This window comes from Zosterops lateralis (genome assembly GCF_965231275.1).
Source record: "Zosterops lateralis genome assembly, chromosome: 13".
In the NCBI taxonomy this organism is placed as follows: Eukaryota; Metazoa; Chordata; class Aves; order Passeriformes; family Zosteropidae; genus Zosterops; species Zosterops lateralis.
In genome coordinates, this window is record NC_139773.1 from 5,905,561 (window position 1) to 5,919,701 (window position 14,141).

The window sequence follows — 14,141 nt, forward strand, 5'->3', positions numbered from 1 at the left end:
GCGCGGGGCGGCCGGCAGGTGGCAGCAGGCGGCGCGCAGCCCGGCGCGGGCGGGAGCGCGGGGAGCGGAGCGGGGAGAGGCTGCGGCTGAGCCCCGGAGCCGCCGGGAACCTGCTCGGGTCCTGCGGGGCTCCGGCACTCCCGGCCGAGGGCGCGCCGGGGCCGCGCGGCTCTCAGCCCTCCGGCCCCGAGAGCGCCTGGCGGCGGGGCCCCGGACGGGACGCGGAGCGGTGAGGCCGGGCCCGGAGCGGGGGCGCCAGGTGGGCGGTGGGCGCCGGGCCGGGCCGGGGCAGTGGGCGGCGGGCGGCGGGCAGCGGGCAGCGGGCAGCGGGCAGTGCCCGGGGCGGCGGCGCTCGGCGGGGCCGGGGCCAAGCTGAGGGGCCGCGGAGTCTCGCCCTCCCCGGCGCGGGGGCGCCTCGGGCTCCGCGGGGCTCGGGCCGCGTGTCGGGCTGCGCACGGAGCCATTGCAGAGCTGCTCCCCTCGCTCGGCCGGCTCCAGCAGCCGCATCCCGGGCAGCCCGAGGAGCCCCCCGCTGTCCCGGCAGGAGCCGTGCTGCACGTAGCCTGAGCCCGCTCCAGCAGCTCGTACGGGAGAGGGAGAGAAGAGGGTAACTCGCCTCGGGGAGAAATGCGTGTTGCAGTTGTTGCTGCTCTGGGCCAGGTCTTTTGCTCTAACCGAGCACAGTGTGCGGAGCCCGAGCCGCGTTTGGCGTTCCGCGTTTCTCTCCGCGCTTTCCTGCCCTGGCTTTGTTACCGTCTTTAATTCCCCCGGCACTCGGGCTGTCTGTGCTCTTGTCAGGCTCAGGGGAATGTCCTGGAGCCGAGGGGAACCTTGAAATACCTTTTCTTCTTCAGCTGGGGCTTTACATTTTTGCAACTGTCAGTGTGTCCACATCCGTGTGTTTTATAGCTCTTGACACGCTTGACATTAATTCAGCCCAATTATTTTTTCCCAGATTCTGGGTGCATGAGCAGTTTAGAGAGGCTGGCAGCAGGGAGTTCCACAGGTTGTTGTGTGGAAAAACTACTTCCTTTGGCTTATTTTTTGTGACTGATACTGGTATGGACCTTATAAAAAGAGTTATGCTTGGGTTTTGCTCACTATCTCTGCTGTTTCAGAGCTGTGTTCTTTCATTATCTGTCTACCCAGCTATTCTTTATTTCAGGTTAAAGAATTCTTAGCTTTTTAATCACCTTTCTTCTGTATCTCTTGCCAGTGTAATTTCTCTTTCCTGTATTTTTTCATTTTTTTCATAATTTTTGTAATCAAGGGATCAGTAAAACTGAGCTATATGGAAGATTTCAATGCAACAGGGTTATATAAGGGCATGATGATGTCTGCTAGCAGAGATGACAGATAATTTGGTGCATCAATACCATGAATAGCCATCAAAAGTAATAGAAATATTTGTAACTCAGTGTGTCACCTGTTGATAAATCACTTGATTTAATCAGAAACCACTGTCTAAGGCACTAGTGGTCAGTAGCTCAATTCAGGGGTATAAAGTTATGGATTAAATAATTGCCTGATGAGCTCTTAATATTCTGTCAGCCTGCTGTGCATGTTTTCCCTGTCTTCTGTGGCAAGAGCAGGAACTGAAAATAGCCCAAATCTGTCTGTTTATTGCTGTTTGTGGAACTGCCACTTTAGAAAGCTGATCTACCAAAGCTGTAGTTTGCCAGCTTGGAGTTCTTTCTGGTGTAAACTTAGTAGTAATCTACTGGTTGATGTGATTTTCACCTATTCAGTATCATCAGGAGTTTAAATTGAAACTGGATGTTGCTGAAATTTGTTAGACATCTGTAATTTTTGGTGCTTTCTTTTCCATCACCAGGGAACTCCATTTCCAGAGAATCTAGTGGGAGAATAGAATTGAGTAGACTGGGAGGAGAGACTGCCTTTCACCAAGAAAAGTGCTGCACAGTGAGCATTTCTAGCCAAGTTAGAATATGAGGCCAGCTGGTGTGGATTGTCATAGGGAATCCTTCAAAGTGAGTATAGGTAGGAAATATGGGTTATTTATCATAATTGTGCCCTGAACATAACTTACCAGGCTTTATCCAGGAGCAGGGCTAACCCAAGGTCTTGCTGCTGCTGATTTTAATCTGAAAAGGCTCCATTGTAATTGAAGGAGCAATTTGATTCCTGACTAACCCTCAGAAACACTTGGAGGTGTTGTGTGGTGCAAGATTTCTGTCTTTCTGCATTTCATACAGCAGGTTCCTTCAGAGCCCCAGAGATTTAATTGTAGAAGATGAATTAGGTTGTTTCCAGGCCATGATGGGTTTTATGATCTCAGTACAAAATCTTTGCTTTTGCTGTAAAACAAACTGAGCAACTGTATTAGAAATGTGCATTAAATGAAGGCTGAAAACAAAACAAGAAAGCAGAATCATCTTGAAGATTCATATTGGCCTCAGTGTGTGGTTCTGTGCAGACAGTGACAACAGAAAAGCTGGGTTTTCACACTGCAGTCTCAGTTTTCTGTCATGTGACATCAGATGTGTAATATTCAGACTGTTCACAGTGGCAGTTGGAGTAAAAACAGAGGTGAAGTGCTGGTGAGACACTTAGTGGTACTTGGGATTTTCTTTTTTACTTTCAAAATCATCAGGTATATCATCTACAGTGAAGTGCAGTCATTGCAGACACTTCTGTGGGCTTTAAATCCTGCACCAGAGAAGTGAGGCTTGGTGGTTGAGCACTTAAAAAACCCAAGGAGCTCCAAAGTCAACCATGCATAAGCAATTTTAGCTGTGTCCCCTGTAGTGTTGTGTTATCATAACAAGCTTCAGGTTTGGAAGGTTGTTATTTTTTGCAAGTAGGAAAAGAAGTAAAAGAAAACTTACTGTGTCAAACCAAATTCTTAAAGAGTTTGGACCTTGATAGTAGCCCTTTTACCACAAAGTTGATAGGGAAAGCATTTTGTAGCTTTCAGTTGTGAAATGCTTCCAGTGGTAACAGTGCTGGCTGAAAAACAGATTCTGTGACAAGTCTTGTTCCCTTGAGCAGGCACATGTACAGTTCAGTTCTTCGTTCTTTTGTTTTCAGACAGCAGCTCTACCTGATCTAAATGCAGTTTGGGCCATGACTTGAGTAATTGTAAAGCTAATTAAGTTATGAATATATGTGGTTCAGTATGTGACCAATGAACATGATTTCATTGTTAGCAGGACAAGTAACAGTGTTTTGCATCGAATAGCTTCATTTTTGTTCAGGATAGTTAGTACTTTACACTAGATAATTCTGTTCATGTATATTAGATTTTTAGGAAGAATGCATGGTTTAGTACTTCATTTAGAGGATTAATTAGAAGGATGTTAAGCATATATATGTGTATATATATATATGTATGTATAATTGATTAACAGAATGATCTGATGGACCTGATTTTGCCTCATACCTTACTCTGTATAAAGGAAGCACAGCTGAGACCATGTGCTTTAGTGTTGCCTGATTACTTTTTGTTAATTTTTGTTCTTTGTGTCAGTGACAATAACAGATTAAAATTCTGTAATTTAAACCAGCTCCGTTTTCTCCTCCTGGAATGTTCTGTCCCACCCATTTTCCTCTTGGGGACTCGAGTGTCATGTCACACATCAAATTTGTGTAACCCCTGCAGGGTTATGGCATTCCCAGAGATGGGTCAATGTTCATAATTTTGGTTGCTGTTAAACAGTCAGCACTTGTCAACACCATGTACAGACATCTGTTACATATTTTTTAAATGGTGGTACCAAGTGTTAAATGTGGGGCTCCTCCACAGGAGCTGTTCTTGCTCTAGAAATGCAGATATGATCTCAGTCCTGTCCTTGTGAGGGCAAGGAGCCCTGTGGGCTGCTGAGGTGAAGGATGTGTGAGTTCCTGGAATGTGGGCTTCTGGTTTCAACACTGCCATTGGCTGTGCTGCTCATCTTGCTTTATCTCTGAACTTGTTCCTTTATCTCTGAACTAGGTATGATAATTACAGGATGTTGGTCAACTGTTAAATTTCCTGAAGATAGATTGCATGCAAAGATGCTAGGAAAAAAAAAAGTTGTTTGAGTAAAAATATTTATTGTACATGAATGAACCCAAATGATGTAGTATGTGCTCCATAGGTTTATTACTGTGTTTCTCCAAATCACAGCTTAAGGTCTTTCTTGTTGGTTATTGCACATCAGTCCTGTGCTGCTGCTACTACTTGGCATCCCACTTCAGTATTTATTTTGGTCCTGGTTTTGGAATTTCCCTTCACAGGAAGATTCCAGGCTCCTTATATGGAAAAAATTATTTTAAAAATTTTACTTTTTCCATCAGTTCTGTATATTTTTTTTTCTCAGTAAGTGCAAGAGCCACTATCTCTTTTATTTAAAGCTCTGGTCTAAGAGCCAGTAAAGTCAAGGAAAAGGTTATCAGCAACTTCAGTGTCTTTCAGATCAGGCCACTCCCACCTGATGTGCTCTTGTCATTGGAAAGCAGGACCACTGGTTTTAGCTATGAGTTTGCAGTGGGTTTTTTTGACAGTACAAGGGTTAGTAACTTGTTCTTTAGCTTAACAAGTTATACTTGTTGTATAGTTGATTCCAGGAACTGGAGCCTTTGGAAGACACTCTGGGTGCCAGAAACATATTTAACTTACAGGATTTGGTAGATGAAATTCATCCTTTTGCAGAGGAGCCACTTGTTTGTAACTGTGATCCTTTATTCCCTTCCTATTAGACTGCTATAAACTCATGAGTCATATATAGCCATATGTGATTAACTGTAGAGAGAAATACAGAAAACTACTCTTTTTTGAATGTTGTATTTGTTGATTTAACTTTGTTTACTTGTGCTTTTTCTCCTAACCCCAAGCTTCTTAAAATACTAACATTAATAAAAGAATAGTCCCTTTTAGTAAATCCAAGAGATAACTGCCGTGACAACAGAAGTCCCAACTTCTGAACTTTCAACTTCTGAACTTTCTTTATCTTTGACTGGATTGTATTGACCTCTTCTTGTATCAGAATGAAGTTTAGCAGAGAAACCTGGCAGTGAGCAGACTCCCCCAGTGTCTCTGTTGATGAATGAGCGGGGCTGATGCGACACCTTGGACCTGGTTTGCCCAAGAGCTGGGCCAAGGTCTGTCCTTTGGGACTGCATGGTCTGGTGAGATTAAAGAACAGGAGGAGAAAGCTTCCCAAAGTGTTTGTTGGGAGCCTGAGGATACTGTCTGTAACACTGATAGAAGTACTGTGGTTTCCTGCTTGTTCCCTTCTATGAGTCATGATATCCCAGTTGGAATGTGTTTTCTTCGTTCTGGTTTTGGGAAAAGGATGGATAAAGAAGCCCTTTTAAAAAGCCCTTCTTCATGAAACCTGCCTCTTGGTGAAAAACATCTGTTGTGCTTGGCCTTGCTGGATCAGCACTTGGATATATGTGAGCATGGATACTATTCCCTCAGGAGAAAAACGTCACTTGGACACTTGAATATTGTATGAGTCAAATCTGTAATCCTGAATCAGGCGGATTCCCCTGATGCTCCCTTTGGGTCAGCTGCAGAGAAGTGCATGGAAGGACAAACCTAGCTGTAAATGGCAAAATCAGCAAAACTATTGACACTAATCTGAGAGTAAATGTTGACTTGGAAAGTATTCAGATATCCTGGATTTTTTTTCCACAGTAAAGGTGGTTGCTGTAGTCCTGACTCGGTAACATCAAACTGTTAGTTGGTTGTGCATTATACTTGTATTTTTGTTTGGTTATTTTTATCTAAAACATGTAGTTTCTACGAAAGTAAAAAAATAAATATTTTTGCTTATCAGATTGGCAAAGAGAAGCAAGAGCCTGTCCAATCCCACCCTGCATAATTACAATAAAATGTCATCCCATGACACAAGCTGCCCAAAAGAGTGATAAATTGTACGGAATGGATGCAATTACTTAATTTGGCAGAAAGGAAAGCTCTGTCTCATTTTCTTGTAGCTCCATGGAGCTGTATTCAGGGGAAGTGAGTGGGGAATAGTGGGCAAACCTCCTTCAGATTTTCAGGGGCTCTACGTGGAACTGAAGCACTTTAAACCAGCATATGAATAAGGATTTAAAAGAATAGAGTGGGTTAACCATTAACTGTTAGTATTGTTCAGTTTTGTTGGCCCAGGAAATGCTGTTCATGTATTGAAACACAGGGGTTAAGGCAGGATGTCAGTTTTGATTTTTTTGTAGTGATAAGCAGCCATTAAAAATGTAATTTCTTATATCCTTCTTCTTCAGGCATTGCGTGTACTCATTAATACATACTGCACATCAAAAAGATTGTCTCTTTCTTTCTTTCTTACTGCCCCCCTCCAGTTCACAGATTTGCTCAGATTAGGGCAATTGGAATTCTTTATTTCTTTCTATAGGAATGTTTACAGTGCAGGATCAGGTTCAGATTTATTACTTAGGCACTCACAATGCTGCTGTAATTAATCAATTGTCATAAAGCTGTGCCTTCTGCCTGTATTTTTTGCTGGCCAAATTCATCACACCATGGCAAAATGAGAGTTGTGAGCATGTTCAAAATTTAAATAATAGTAACTAAGAATTATTTTAAACAAGGAAAAATCCTTATGCACTTTTGAATCATGAGGGCATGAAGGGGCTAAAATATCTTTGCTGCTTTCATACTGTTAAAATAGGACAGAATTTTCTGATTTCTTTTGAGTCATAGTGCTTGTGATTTAGTTGTGATTGTTTCTGCTGCTTTAAAATGGGAAGGAGGGAGAAACTGTTTCCAAATGTATCTTCCCAGCAGTTGAGAATTCAGAAAGGTGGGGTTTGTTTCTGCTTGTTGTTTCGCTGTTTTTTAAAGTTAAATTAGAAGGGCTTTTCAAAACTCCAGGCTTTGCAAAGAGCCTGTTTCCACAGACCATACAGATATTATGTTAAAACAGAGAGCACAGTGTGAAGCGGTGCCCAGAGTGATTCCATTCGAGTTGCATTCCTTTCAGCAAGTCTTCACCTATCTCCAACAGTGAGTACTCAAGTAGAAGATTAAAAGTAACTCTACAAGACCGTCTGACTCTAAGCAGTTTGTGCAATAGCAGTGACTAAAAAAACCCCCAAAGTCCAAAAGACAGCATATGAGATTTGGTCACCCTTTTTAAAAGATCACTCTATCTCCTCTGGCATACAGATTATATAAAGCAGCAAATGAAGTCCACAGCGTTGGAGGAGTTACTTGGTTTCCTTTGCCAGTGTTTTGTAATAGGCTGTTCTTGTTGTCATGCAGATTCAAGAAGTCCCACATTCCTGTTTTAAGTCCCTGTTTTTCAGTTTGCAGACACATGGGAAGCACTGAGTGACGTCAGGTGAGGGTCAGTGTGCTGTAACAACCTGCCCTCAAGCACAAATAAATTCAGGCTCTACTGCCAAGAGATGACCTTTGACTTCTTTTTACCTGATGCAATAAGGGCCCTATTCACTTTGCTTAGGCCAAGTCCCAGCCACTTGAATAGGTTTTCTTGAGCAGGAATGATTATGAAAGTCCCAAAACTTGGTATAATGGTGGCAGAGATTTCTGGATTGTAGTTGACTTTCATACACTGAATTAGATTTGGCTCTTATTGTGGTCAGAAGGGAGAAGTGACTTCATTGTGACTCGCACAGCTGCCAACTCTGAAACTACTACTATGAAGTACAGTTTCTAAGCTGCATCTGATTAACAGAGATAGTGAGCAAAGATGCTTGTGTATTAAAACTTTTGTTATATACAGACAGAAAATAATACCTTAATCTGAAATGTCAGTGTCTGTAGGTACAGCCAAAAGGCTGGATATGCTGTCAGTGAGTGGACCTGTGTCATGGTAGTCACACTTCCCCCTCTGGGTATCCTCCTAGTCTGGGTATGTTTATAAGCTGTGAGGTACAGGGTCTCACTAAAGTAAATATAATATTTTTCCTCAAACTGCTGTGTTGCAAGCATGTTGAGACTGCCTTATTCTGAATGAAATGGTGTATGGCTAAATGGGGAGGCAGGATAGAGTCACCTCTTTACTATGTGGTGACTAACTGTACTGATGGTTTCCACTGCTTTGTTAAAAAGGGGTTTTCTTTAATCTACCATTCTCTGCAAGCCCATGCAGGAATTATAGGGAAGTATGGTATTTCTTACCATTTTTTCTCTTCAACCCTTCTGGCTTTTGCAGATATGAGTGGGTACTTATGTGCATTAGCTCTGGTGAATGACTTTTCAAGTAGCAAAGTTGATTCAGTACTCTCAAACTCAGACTACAATTGTGTCTTACTCTCTAGGCAAACCTCTATTGGAAGCAGTATTGAGTTCACTTATAGGCTGAGAAAAACTCAAGGCTAGAACCTGACCTGGAAAGGATGACTGGAAGTCAAAAAGGCATCTTCCTGGCATGTTTAGGTTTTTTGAATAATGCTACTAGCAAAGGTGACAAGGGCTGTTGGTGATTCTGCAAGGTTGGATCTTTTATCTGTCAACCATAAATTTATTCTGTACAGGCCACTGGATGGCATCTTCCAAACTATATATTCCCTAATAGGGAGATTTTAATCTGCAGCTGGTGAAAGGTTTCAGCTTCTCTGCTCAGTGAATGATAGCTCAAGATTCCTTGAATGTATGATTATCTTTGTGGTTTTGTGTCAAGGACTGGTATCTCCTGTAGGAGTGTAACAGTTCATGCAGTTTACATCAAATGGACTGAAATACTAACTGTCATCTAGACCACCAGAGCACATGAGGCATAGCAGCAAGACAAGATTTGTAGGATGTCTAAAATCCCTTTCAAGCTGACAGGATAAGAATAAACAGCTCTGTCTCCCAACACTTAAAGGATCTTGCAGTTCAGCTTTAAAAGGCAGGAGGCTGAAGGGTTCACCACATGGAGCTATGATTGATACAAGCATTAGGATATTTCTGCAACCTGAACCAAATAAGAACTTCAGGAAAATTATATTCAGTGGCATCAGTCTTGGGGATAGAATTGAAACTGTAAAATTGTTTCTGGATTTCTGAACATAGGGATTTTACATTTCTTCTGCTATGACTAATCATGCTGCATCCTAATTTCCCTTGAAAAGACACAATGATAGTGTTGTTTGTCATCTTTACTAATTTAAGCTTAGTAACTTAGTGTTTTCCCTTTTTTCTCCATTAACATCTTCTTCCTATAGAAAAGAGATGCACCTCTGCAAATGTACCCCTTTAAGTGGTAAAGGCTTGGCAGCACAATTGGCATCTGATGCCACTATCTTTGTTGCCAGTCCAGTTTTGGATCTGAACTATTTGTAAGATTCTATATATATCAAGCCCAGCAGATAAACATATTGAATGTCTGTGTTGTTGTGCTGGAGACCTCATCTAAATTTTGCTGTGGATAAAAGCTAAATAGCCCTCTGTGGAACAGTTCTTCAGTGTGTTCTCTGAGTTATCCCTGTATTTACTTGCATGCAGAATTTAATATTTGCAAAAGATGTGCAAGATAACTTAGTGCCATCCTTCCAGCCGAGATCCATTGATAGTTTATTGTTTCATGTTGGCTTGAAGTTCCCTGGTATTCTATTTCAAAATTATGAAAAAAGTTAATTTCACAGTGCTCTCGCAAGATCTCTCATTAGACCTATTATTCATCATTATGTAGAAACATAAAAGAAAACAATAAATCTTCACATTCCATTGTTGCATTTCTGTACCGGTATGTGGGGACCCTCACACCAGACAGAATTTTAATCAGAAATAAATTAGAATCTCATAATTCTTATAGTATTATTTAATAATAAAGTAATTTAGGCAATCTTGCACAATTCATTAATTTCAAGATGTTTCAGGAGCCTAGACTCTGAAATGCACAATGAAGATGTGTAAGCTACATGGTGAACTGTTTTTCTGTTCATGATCTAGCAGTTTTCTGTACTTCCTCTTAAAAAATAAAACCTCTAAGCCTTGCTATTAGGTATATAACATTTCCTTGATGTGCACAGTTGATTTTTTTTATGCTTTATTGAGCAAAGGCATGTCCAGCAGTTACCAGGATGCCATAATAATCTCAGCTTTTTTTTGGACATGTGTCACTTATTTTTCAGTGATCCCTAAAATATGTTCCCACAGGGGTACCTGAGATGTTCAACATCCTTGTGTCTGGCCTCTGGTCAGTTGAAGCCTCGTGTTGCTCTCATGTACTGAAACTATTTAGCAAAGGTTTAGTGCCCAAATGATCCCAAATGTTAGAGGACAAAGCATTGTTTGGATGTTTAGGATGGTGCACCTCTGCCCCTCCATGCCCCAGTACAGCACAGCACCTTCAAGCTGCTGCTCAGATTTTTCATGACAACTGAGTTGCAACAGTGCTGTCTCCTGAGCACTACAGGTCACTGATTGAAGTGAAGCCCAGGCTATGTAGGAATTGCATGATAGAAAAGAGAAATCTCCCTTTTTTGCCAAAATAAAGCAGTTTGCTGACTGCAGAAGAGGACTGAAGGGAAGAGGACTTTCATCATGTTTAGAGTCTATTACGAAAGTCTTGGTCACTTTTTCTTGGACATTTGTTGGTACAAAATGTGCGTCAGGGGACACCTGTGGTGTTTATCCTTCCAGTTTTGGTGGCATTGAAATGTGTGTTAAAACATTTGTCCTTGAAAACTTGTGCAGAAAAGGATTTGATGAGTTATTTTGGGATGTGTGCACCCATTAATCTCCATTAGAGAAAGTACAGGAGGCAGTGTCTGCAGTGTCTGCAGTGCAGCCCTGCACTAGAACACTGGGGACAGTCCTTGCTCTACCAAGACAATGTTACTTTGCTGCCAAACTGCAGGGGAGAGAGACTTGTTGGGCTGTGGCCTGGCATATCCATTCATAAATGTATTTTATTTCTAAGTACATGGACAAGTAAACTGACACGGAATTGCCTTGCTTTTACCTGTACTAACAAATAGGTTTGGGTTGGGTTTGTTTGGGTTTTTTTCCCCTAATTGTTCTTCTGTGTCAAAGACCTATTCAGTCTCCAGGGAATGCCAGTCTTTCTTTAGAGTGACTCACCCAAGGCAGAGAGCTACATAATAGGCAGGGAAATCTCTAAAGTTCCCCAGAAACGGTTTTTATCCCATTTATAGTTCAGTACATCAAGAATAATGGTACAGAAACCCTTGGAGTCACTGTAGCTGAAGTTTGAATCCCAGGGATATTACTGCTAATTTCGATAGGATGCCTGTGTTGTATTTATAGGTACATGTTCCAGTTAGTAACTGTTCCTCTGCATAGAGTTTAACTTTAGAAAATTAAACATCTGATGATAGTGGCTATGAAAAGCTACCCAGAAGAAAAATGCCTAGTCATTCTTGACAAGTCTGTGTTTTCTCTGGCAAATGGAAGATGCAAAGTGATCTCTTCCAAGGACTAAGAAGATTTAGCTTAGCCATTAGAGGTTGGCTAACAAGTTTAAAAGTGGTTTGGTTTGATTTTTGCAGTGTCTCTGTACTGAAACACTTCAGTCCTTGTCTGCTGTGGATAATGTAGGGGTATTCCCGGAAGGCATTGTTATTTGGAGGGATTATTTATGCAGAGAGATGGTTCCCACTCATACTCCAAAGAAAATATTTTATTTCTGAGTAAGCAGGCACAGATTACAAGTCCACATCTCGTATTGTCCTCCATGTTGTGTTCTGACACTGGTACCACAACACCTCAGAAATCATGCCAGTATAACAGAAGGGACTTTGTAAAAGTTAGTATTTTGAGATTGTATGTGTTCAGGTAATAGCTTGATAGGGAAAAAAAAGTAATAATTATGAGGACTGTGATATATTTAAGCCTTCCTCTACTGCTTAATTTCTTCCTAAGGAAATCACAGCTATGAATTTCAGGGTTTTTATACTGTTAAAAATGTTTCTGTGACTTCACAGAGGAATTGCTGACTCCTTTTACTATCCTATTACTGTGAATCAGCTCTAATTTATGGAAAGGACAGTTTACATCAGTTATTCTACTTGTGTTGGAGCAATGCAGAGAGTTAATTGTAGGCTAATGACACACACATCTATTTACCAGTAAATACTTCTTTCAGAGGGTACATTAGCAACAGGAACACTTGTTCTTCACCTATAAATGATACTGAATGTTGCCTAATACTTTAAAAATTATTCTCTGAGGCACAGTTTCCTGTATTTTGTTCTTTTTTTTACTACATGGAGGATATTGATGCTTAGGCATGTATTTACAATGTTTCTTGAACACCATTCTCAAGAGAAGCAGCTTTAAAAAATGAAAAAAAATAAGAGACTTGTGTCTGCCAGACAGACGTTCTTATTAAACAGATGGGTGAAAATCATGTTTCCTTTTTGCAAAAGGAAGGCATCTTCTAACTTCACAATAATTATGTAATATAAAAGATTTTTACATAATGAGAGAGGAGACACCTAGCTGCATTACTAAGAAATAGCTGATTATACTCCTGAAATATGTTGTGCTTTCCTTGTACATGTGCCTTCAATTAGTTTTGCTGAAATATTTGTTTTCTATGACCTTTTTAAACAGGGTGTGTTACAACTCTCTGAGGCTGGTGAGTCCTTGGTTTTCATACAAAAGGCAGTAGGTCCTCAGAACCACCAGTTAAAAGCTGTTGGGAGCCTGTGTTTTGGAGACAGACTAGGAAAAGCTTCTAACTTTCAACCTTTCTTCAATTCTGAAAATGGCCTTCATTAACCTAGTCCTGAAAAGAGCATAAAAGTTAATTTTCTTTGATATATTTACAGGTAAAGAAATTAGTGTGGCTGTTTAATGAAAAGGATTTTTAACTTGTAATGTCTCCATTCCGCTTACGTGTTTAGCCCCTTCTACATCCTTGGTTTAGAAGATTCAGATTGTAGCAAAAAAGTTCTTTACAAGGAAAGAAAAATTTATTAAACTACATGAAATATGTTTTGTTATTAGAGGTAATGATATCTTATGTGTAGAGCTGTGATAAGTAGCACCTTTCATGGTTTTCAAATGCTGAAACTGCTGGAACCTTTCAATTCTCTGGGGAGGTTAAGTGTGGAACAGGGAGCTCTCAAGGGCTGTGTGTGCAGTGAGTGGATCTGTGGGCAAAGGGAATATTCAGCCACATTTACACAGCACAGGTGGAATAGAACAGCTGAACATTGAGTTGGCCTTTCATATGGGAACAGATCTGCCCAGTCTCTGCACTCTTGTCTTGTATAAGGTCTTTTCAGTTTGTTTTTTACTAGTTATCCAGAACAGCTGTGACAAAAGTTGAAATTCCTTAAACCAGTGAATGGTGACAAGGTGGTATCCAGATTCCTGCAGTGCCTCTTTAGACACAGAAGGGAAGGTAAAAAACCAGCCACCATGTGGTTGCTAAGCACAGTTTTAAAACTAATTCCAGGGATTTGGCCAAAATTGCACAGCCTACCACTCTGAAATCTTAAAATGAACTTAAGATAGGTTTGCAATTGTTTCCACACAGTTGCATCCCAAAAATCTTTGTCAATTTGGAGAGTGATAGGATCTCAATTTTGTGATTAATTTTATGTTTTGCCTAATTGTCCTTTGCCTGGAAACTGCATGAGACCTTTACATGCAGTAAGCTTTTGTGTGAATTATCTAATGCTTTCAAAAGGTAAAAAAGGGGATAAAATCATACTAACAATGGCAATTTTGGTGCAGCCTGCATCTTGAGAAGGTATCATTCATCTGGGTTATTAGTTCAAAGACATAAAAAAGAGCAACTCATTCAGTTTTTCTGACATTTGATTTTGTGTTTTCTGGATTCTCTTTAAAATTTGGTATGTCTGAACTCCACATAAACTACCTTTACAGAGTCTGGTGATTGTAAATAATGTCAGAATTTAAGGCTGCTATTCTAGTGTGTTTTCTTTGCAATTGAACTGGGTGTCAATTAGCTAACTACATGTCATATTTTATACCACAACAATATACTTCAATTGCTTATCAGACCTATGGTCTTAAATCCATATTTAAGCCAATTATTGAATTTAAGAAATCTTTAGTAAATTTTAGACCAGGCTCATTATTGCAATCATTCCACTTTTTATAATATTTTTATTACTAGTGCTCATTCAGCAAATACATAATCAGTGTTGTGAACAAAGATTAAGAAAAATTAAAAGAAACAAATGCTACTACTCAAATTTGACTGCAGCTCACGACCTGTCAG

At 40.6% G+C, this 14,141-nt stretch overlaps 1 protein-coding gene across 1 annotated transcript in view; it reads left to right on the top strand.

The window, feature by feature from the left end:
* Nucleotides 1-235: 235 nt before the first annotated feature.
* THSD4 (thrombospondin type 1 domain containing 4) overlaps nucleotides 236-14,141 on the top strand; it is a 236,975-nt gene continuing 223,069 nt past the window's right edge. Inside the window, exon 1 of the mRNA XM_083871241.1 lies at nucleotides 236-259. The gene's annotated coding sequence lies outside the window, so the exon portion shown is untranslated. The remainder of the gene's footprint in view (nucleotides 260-14,141) is intronic.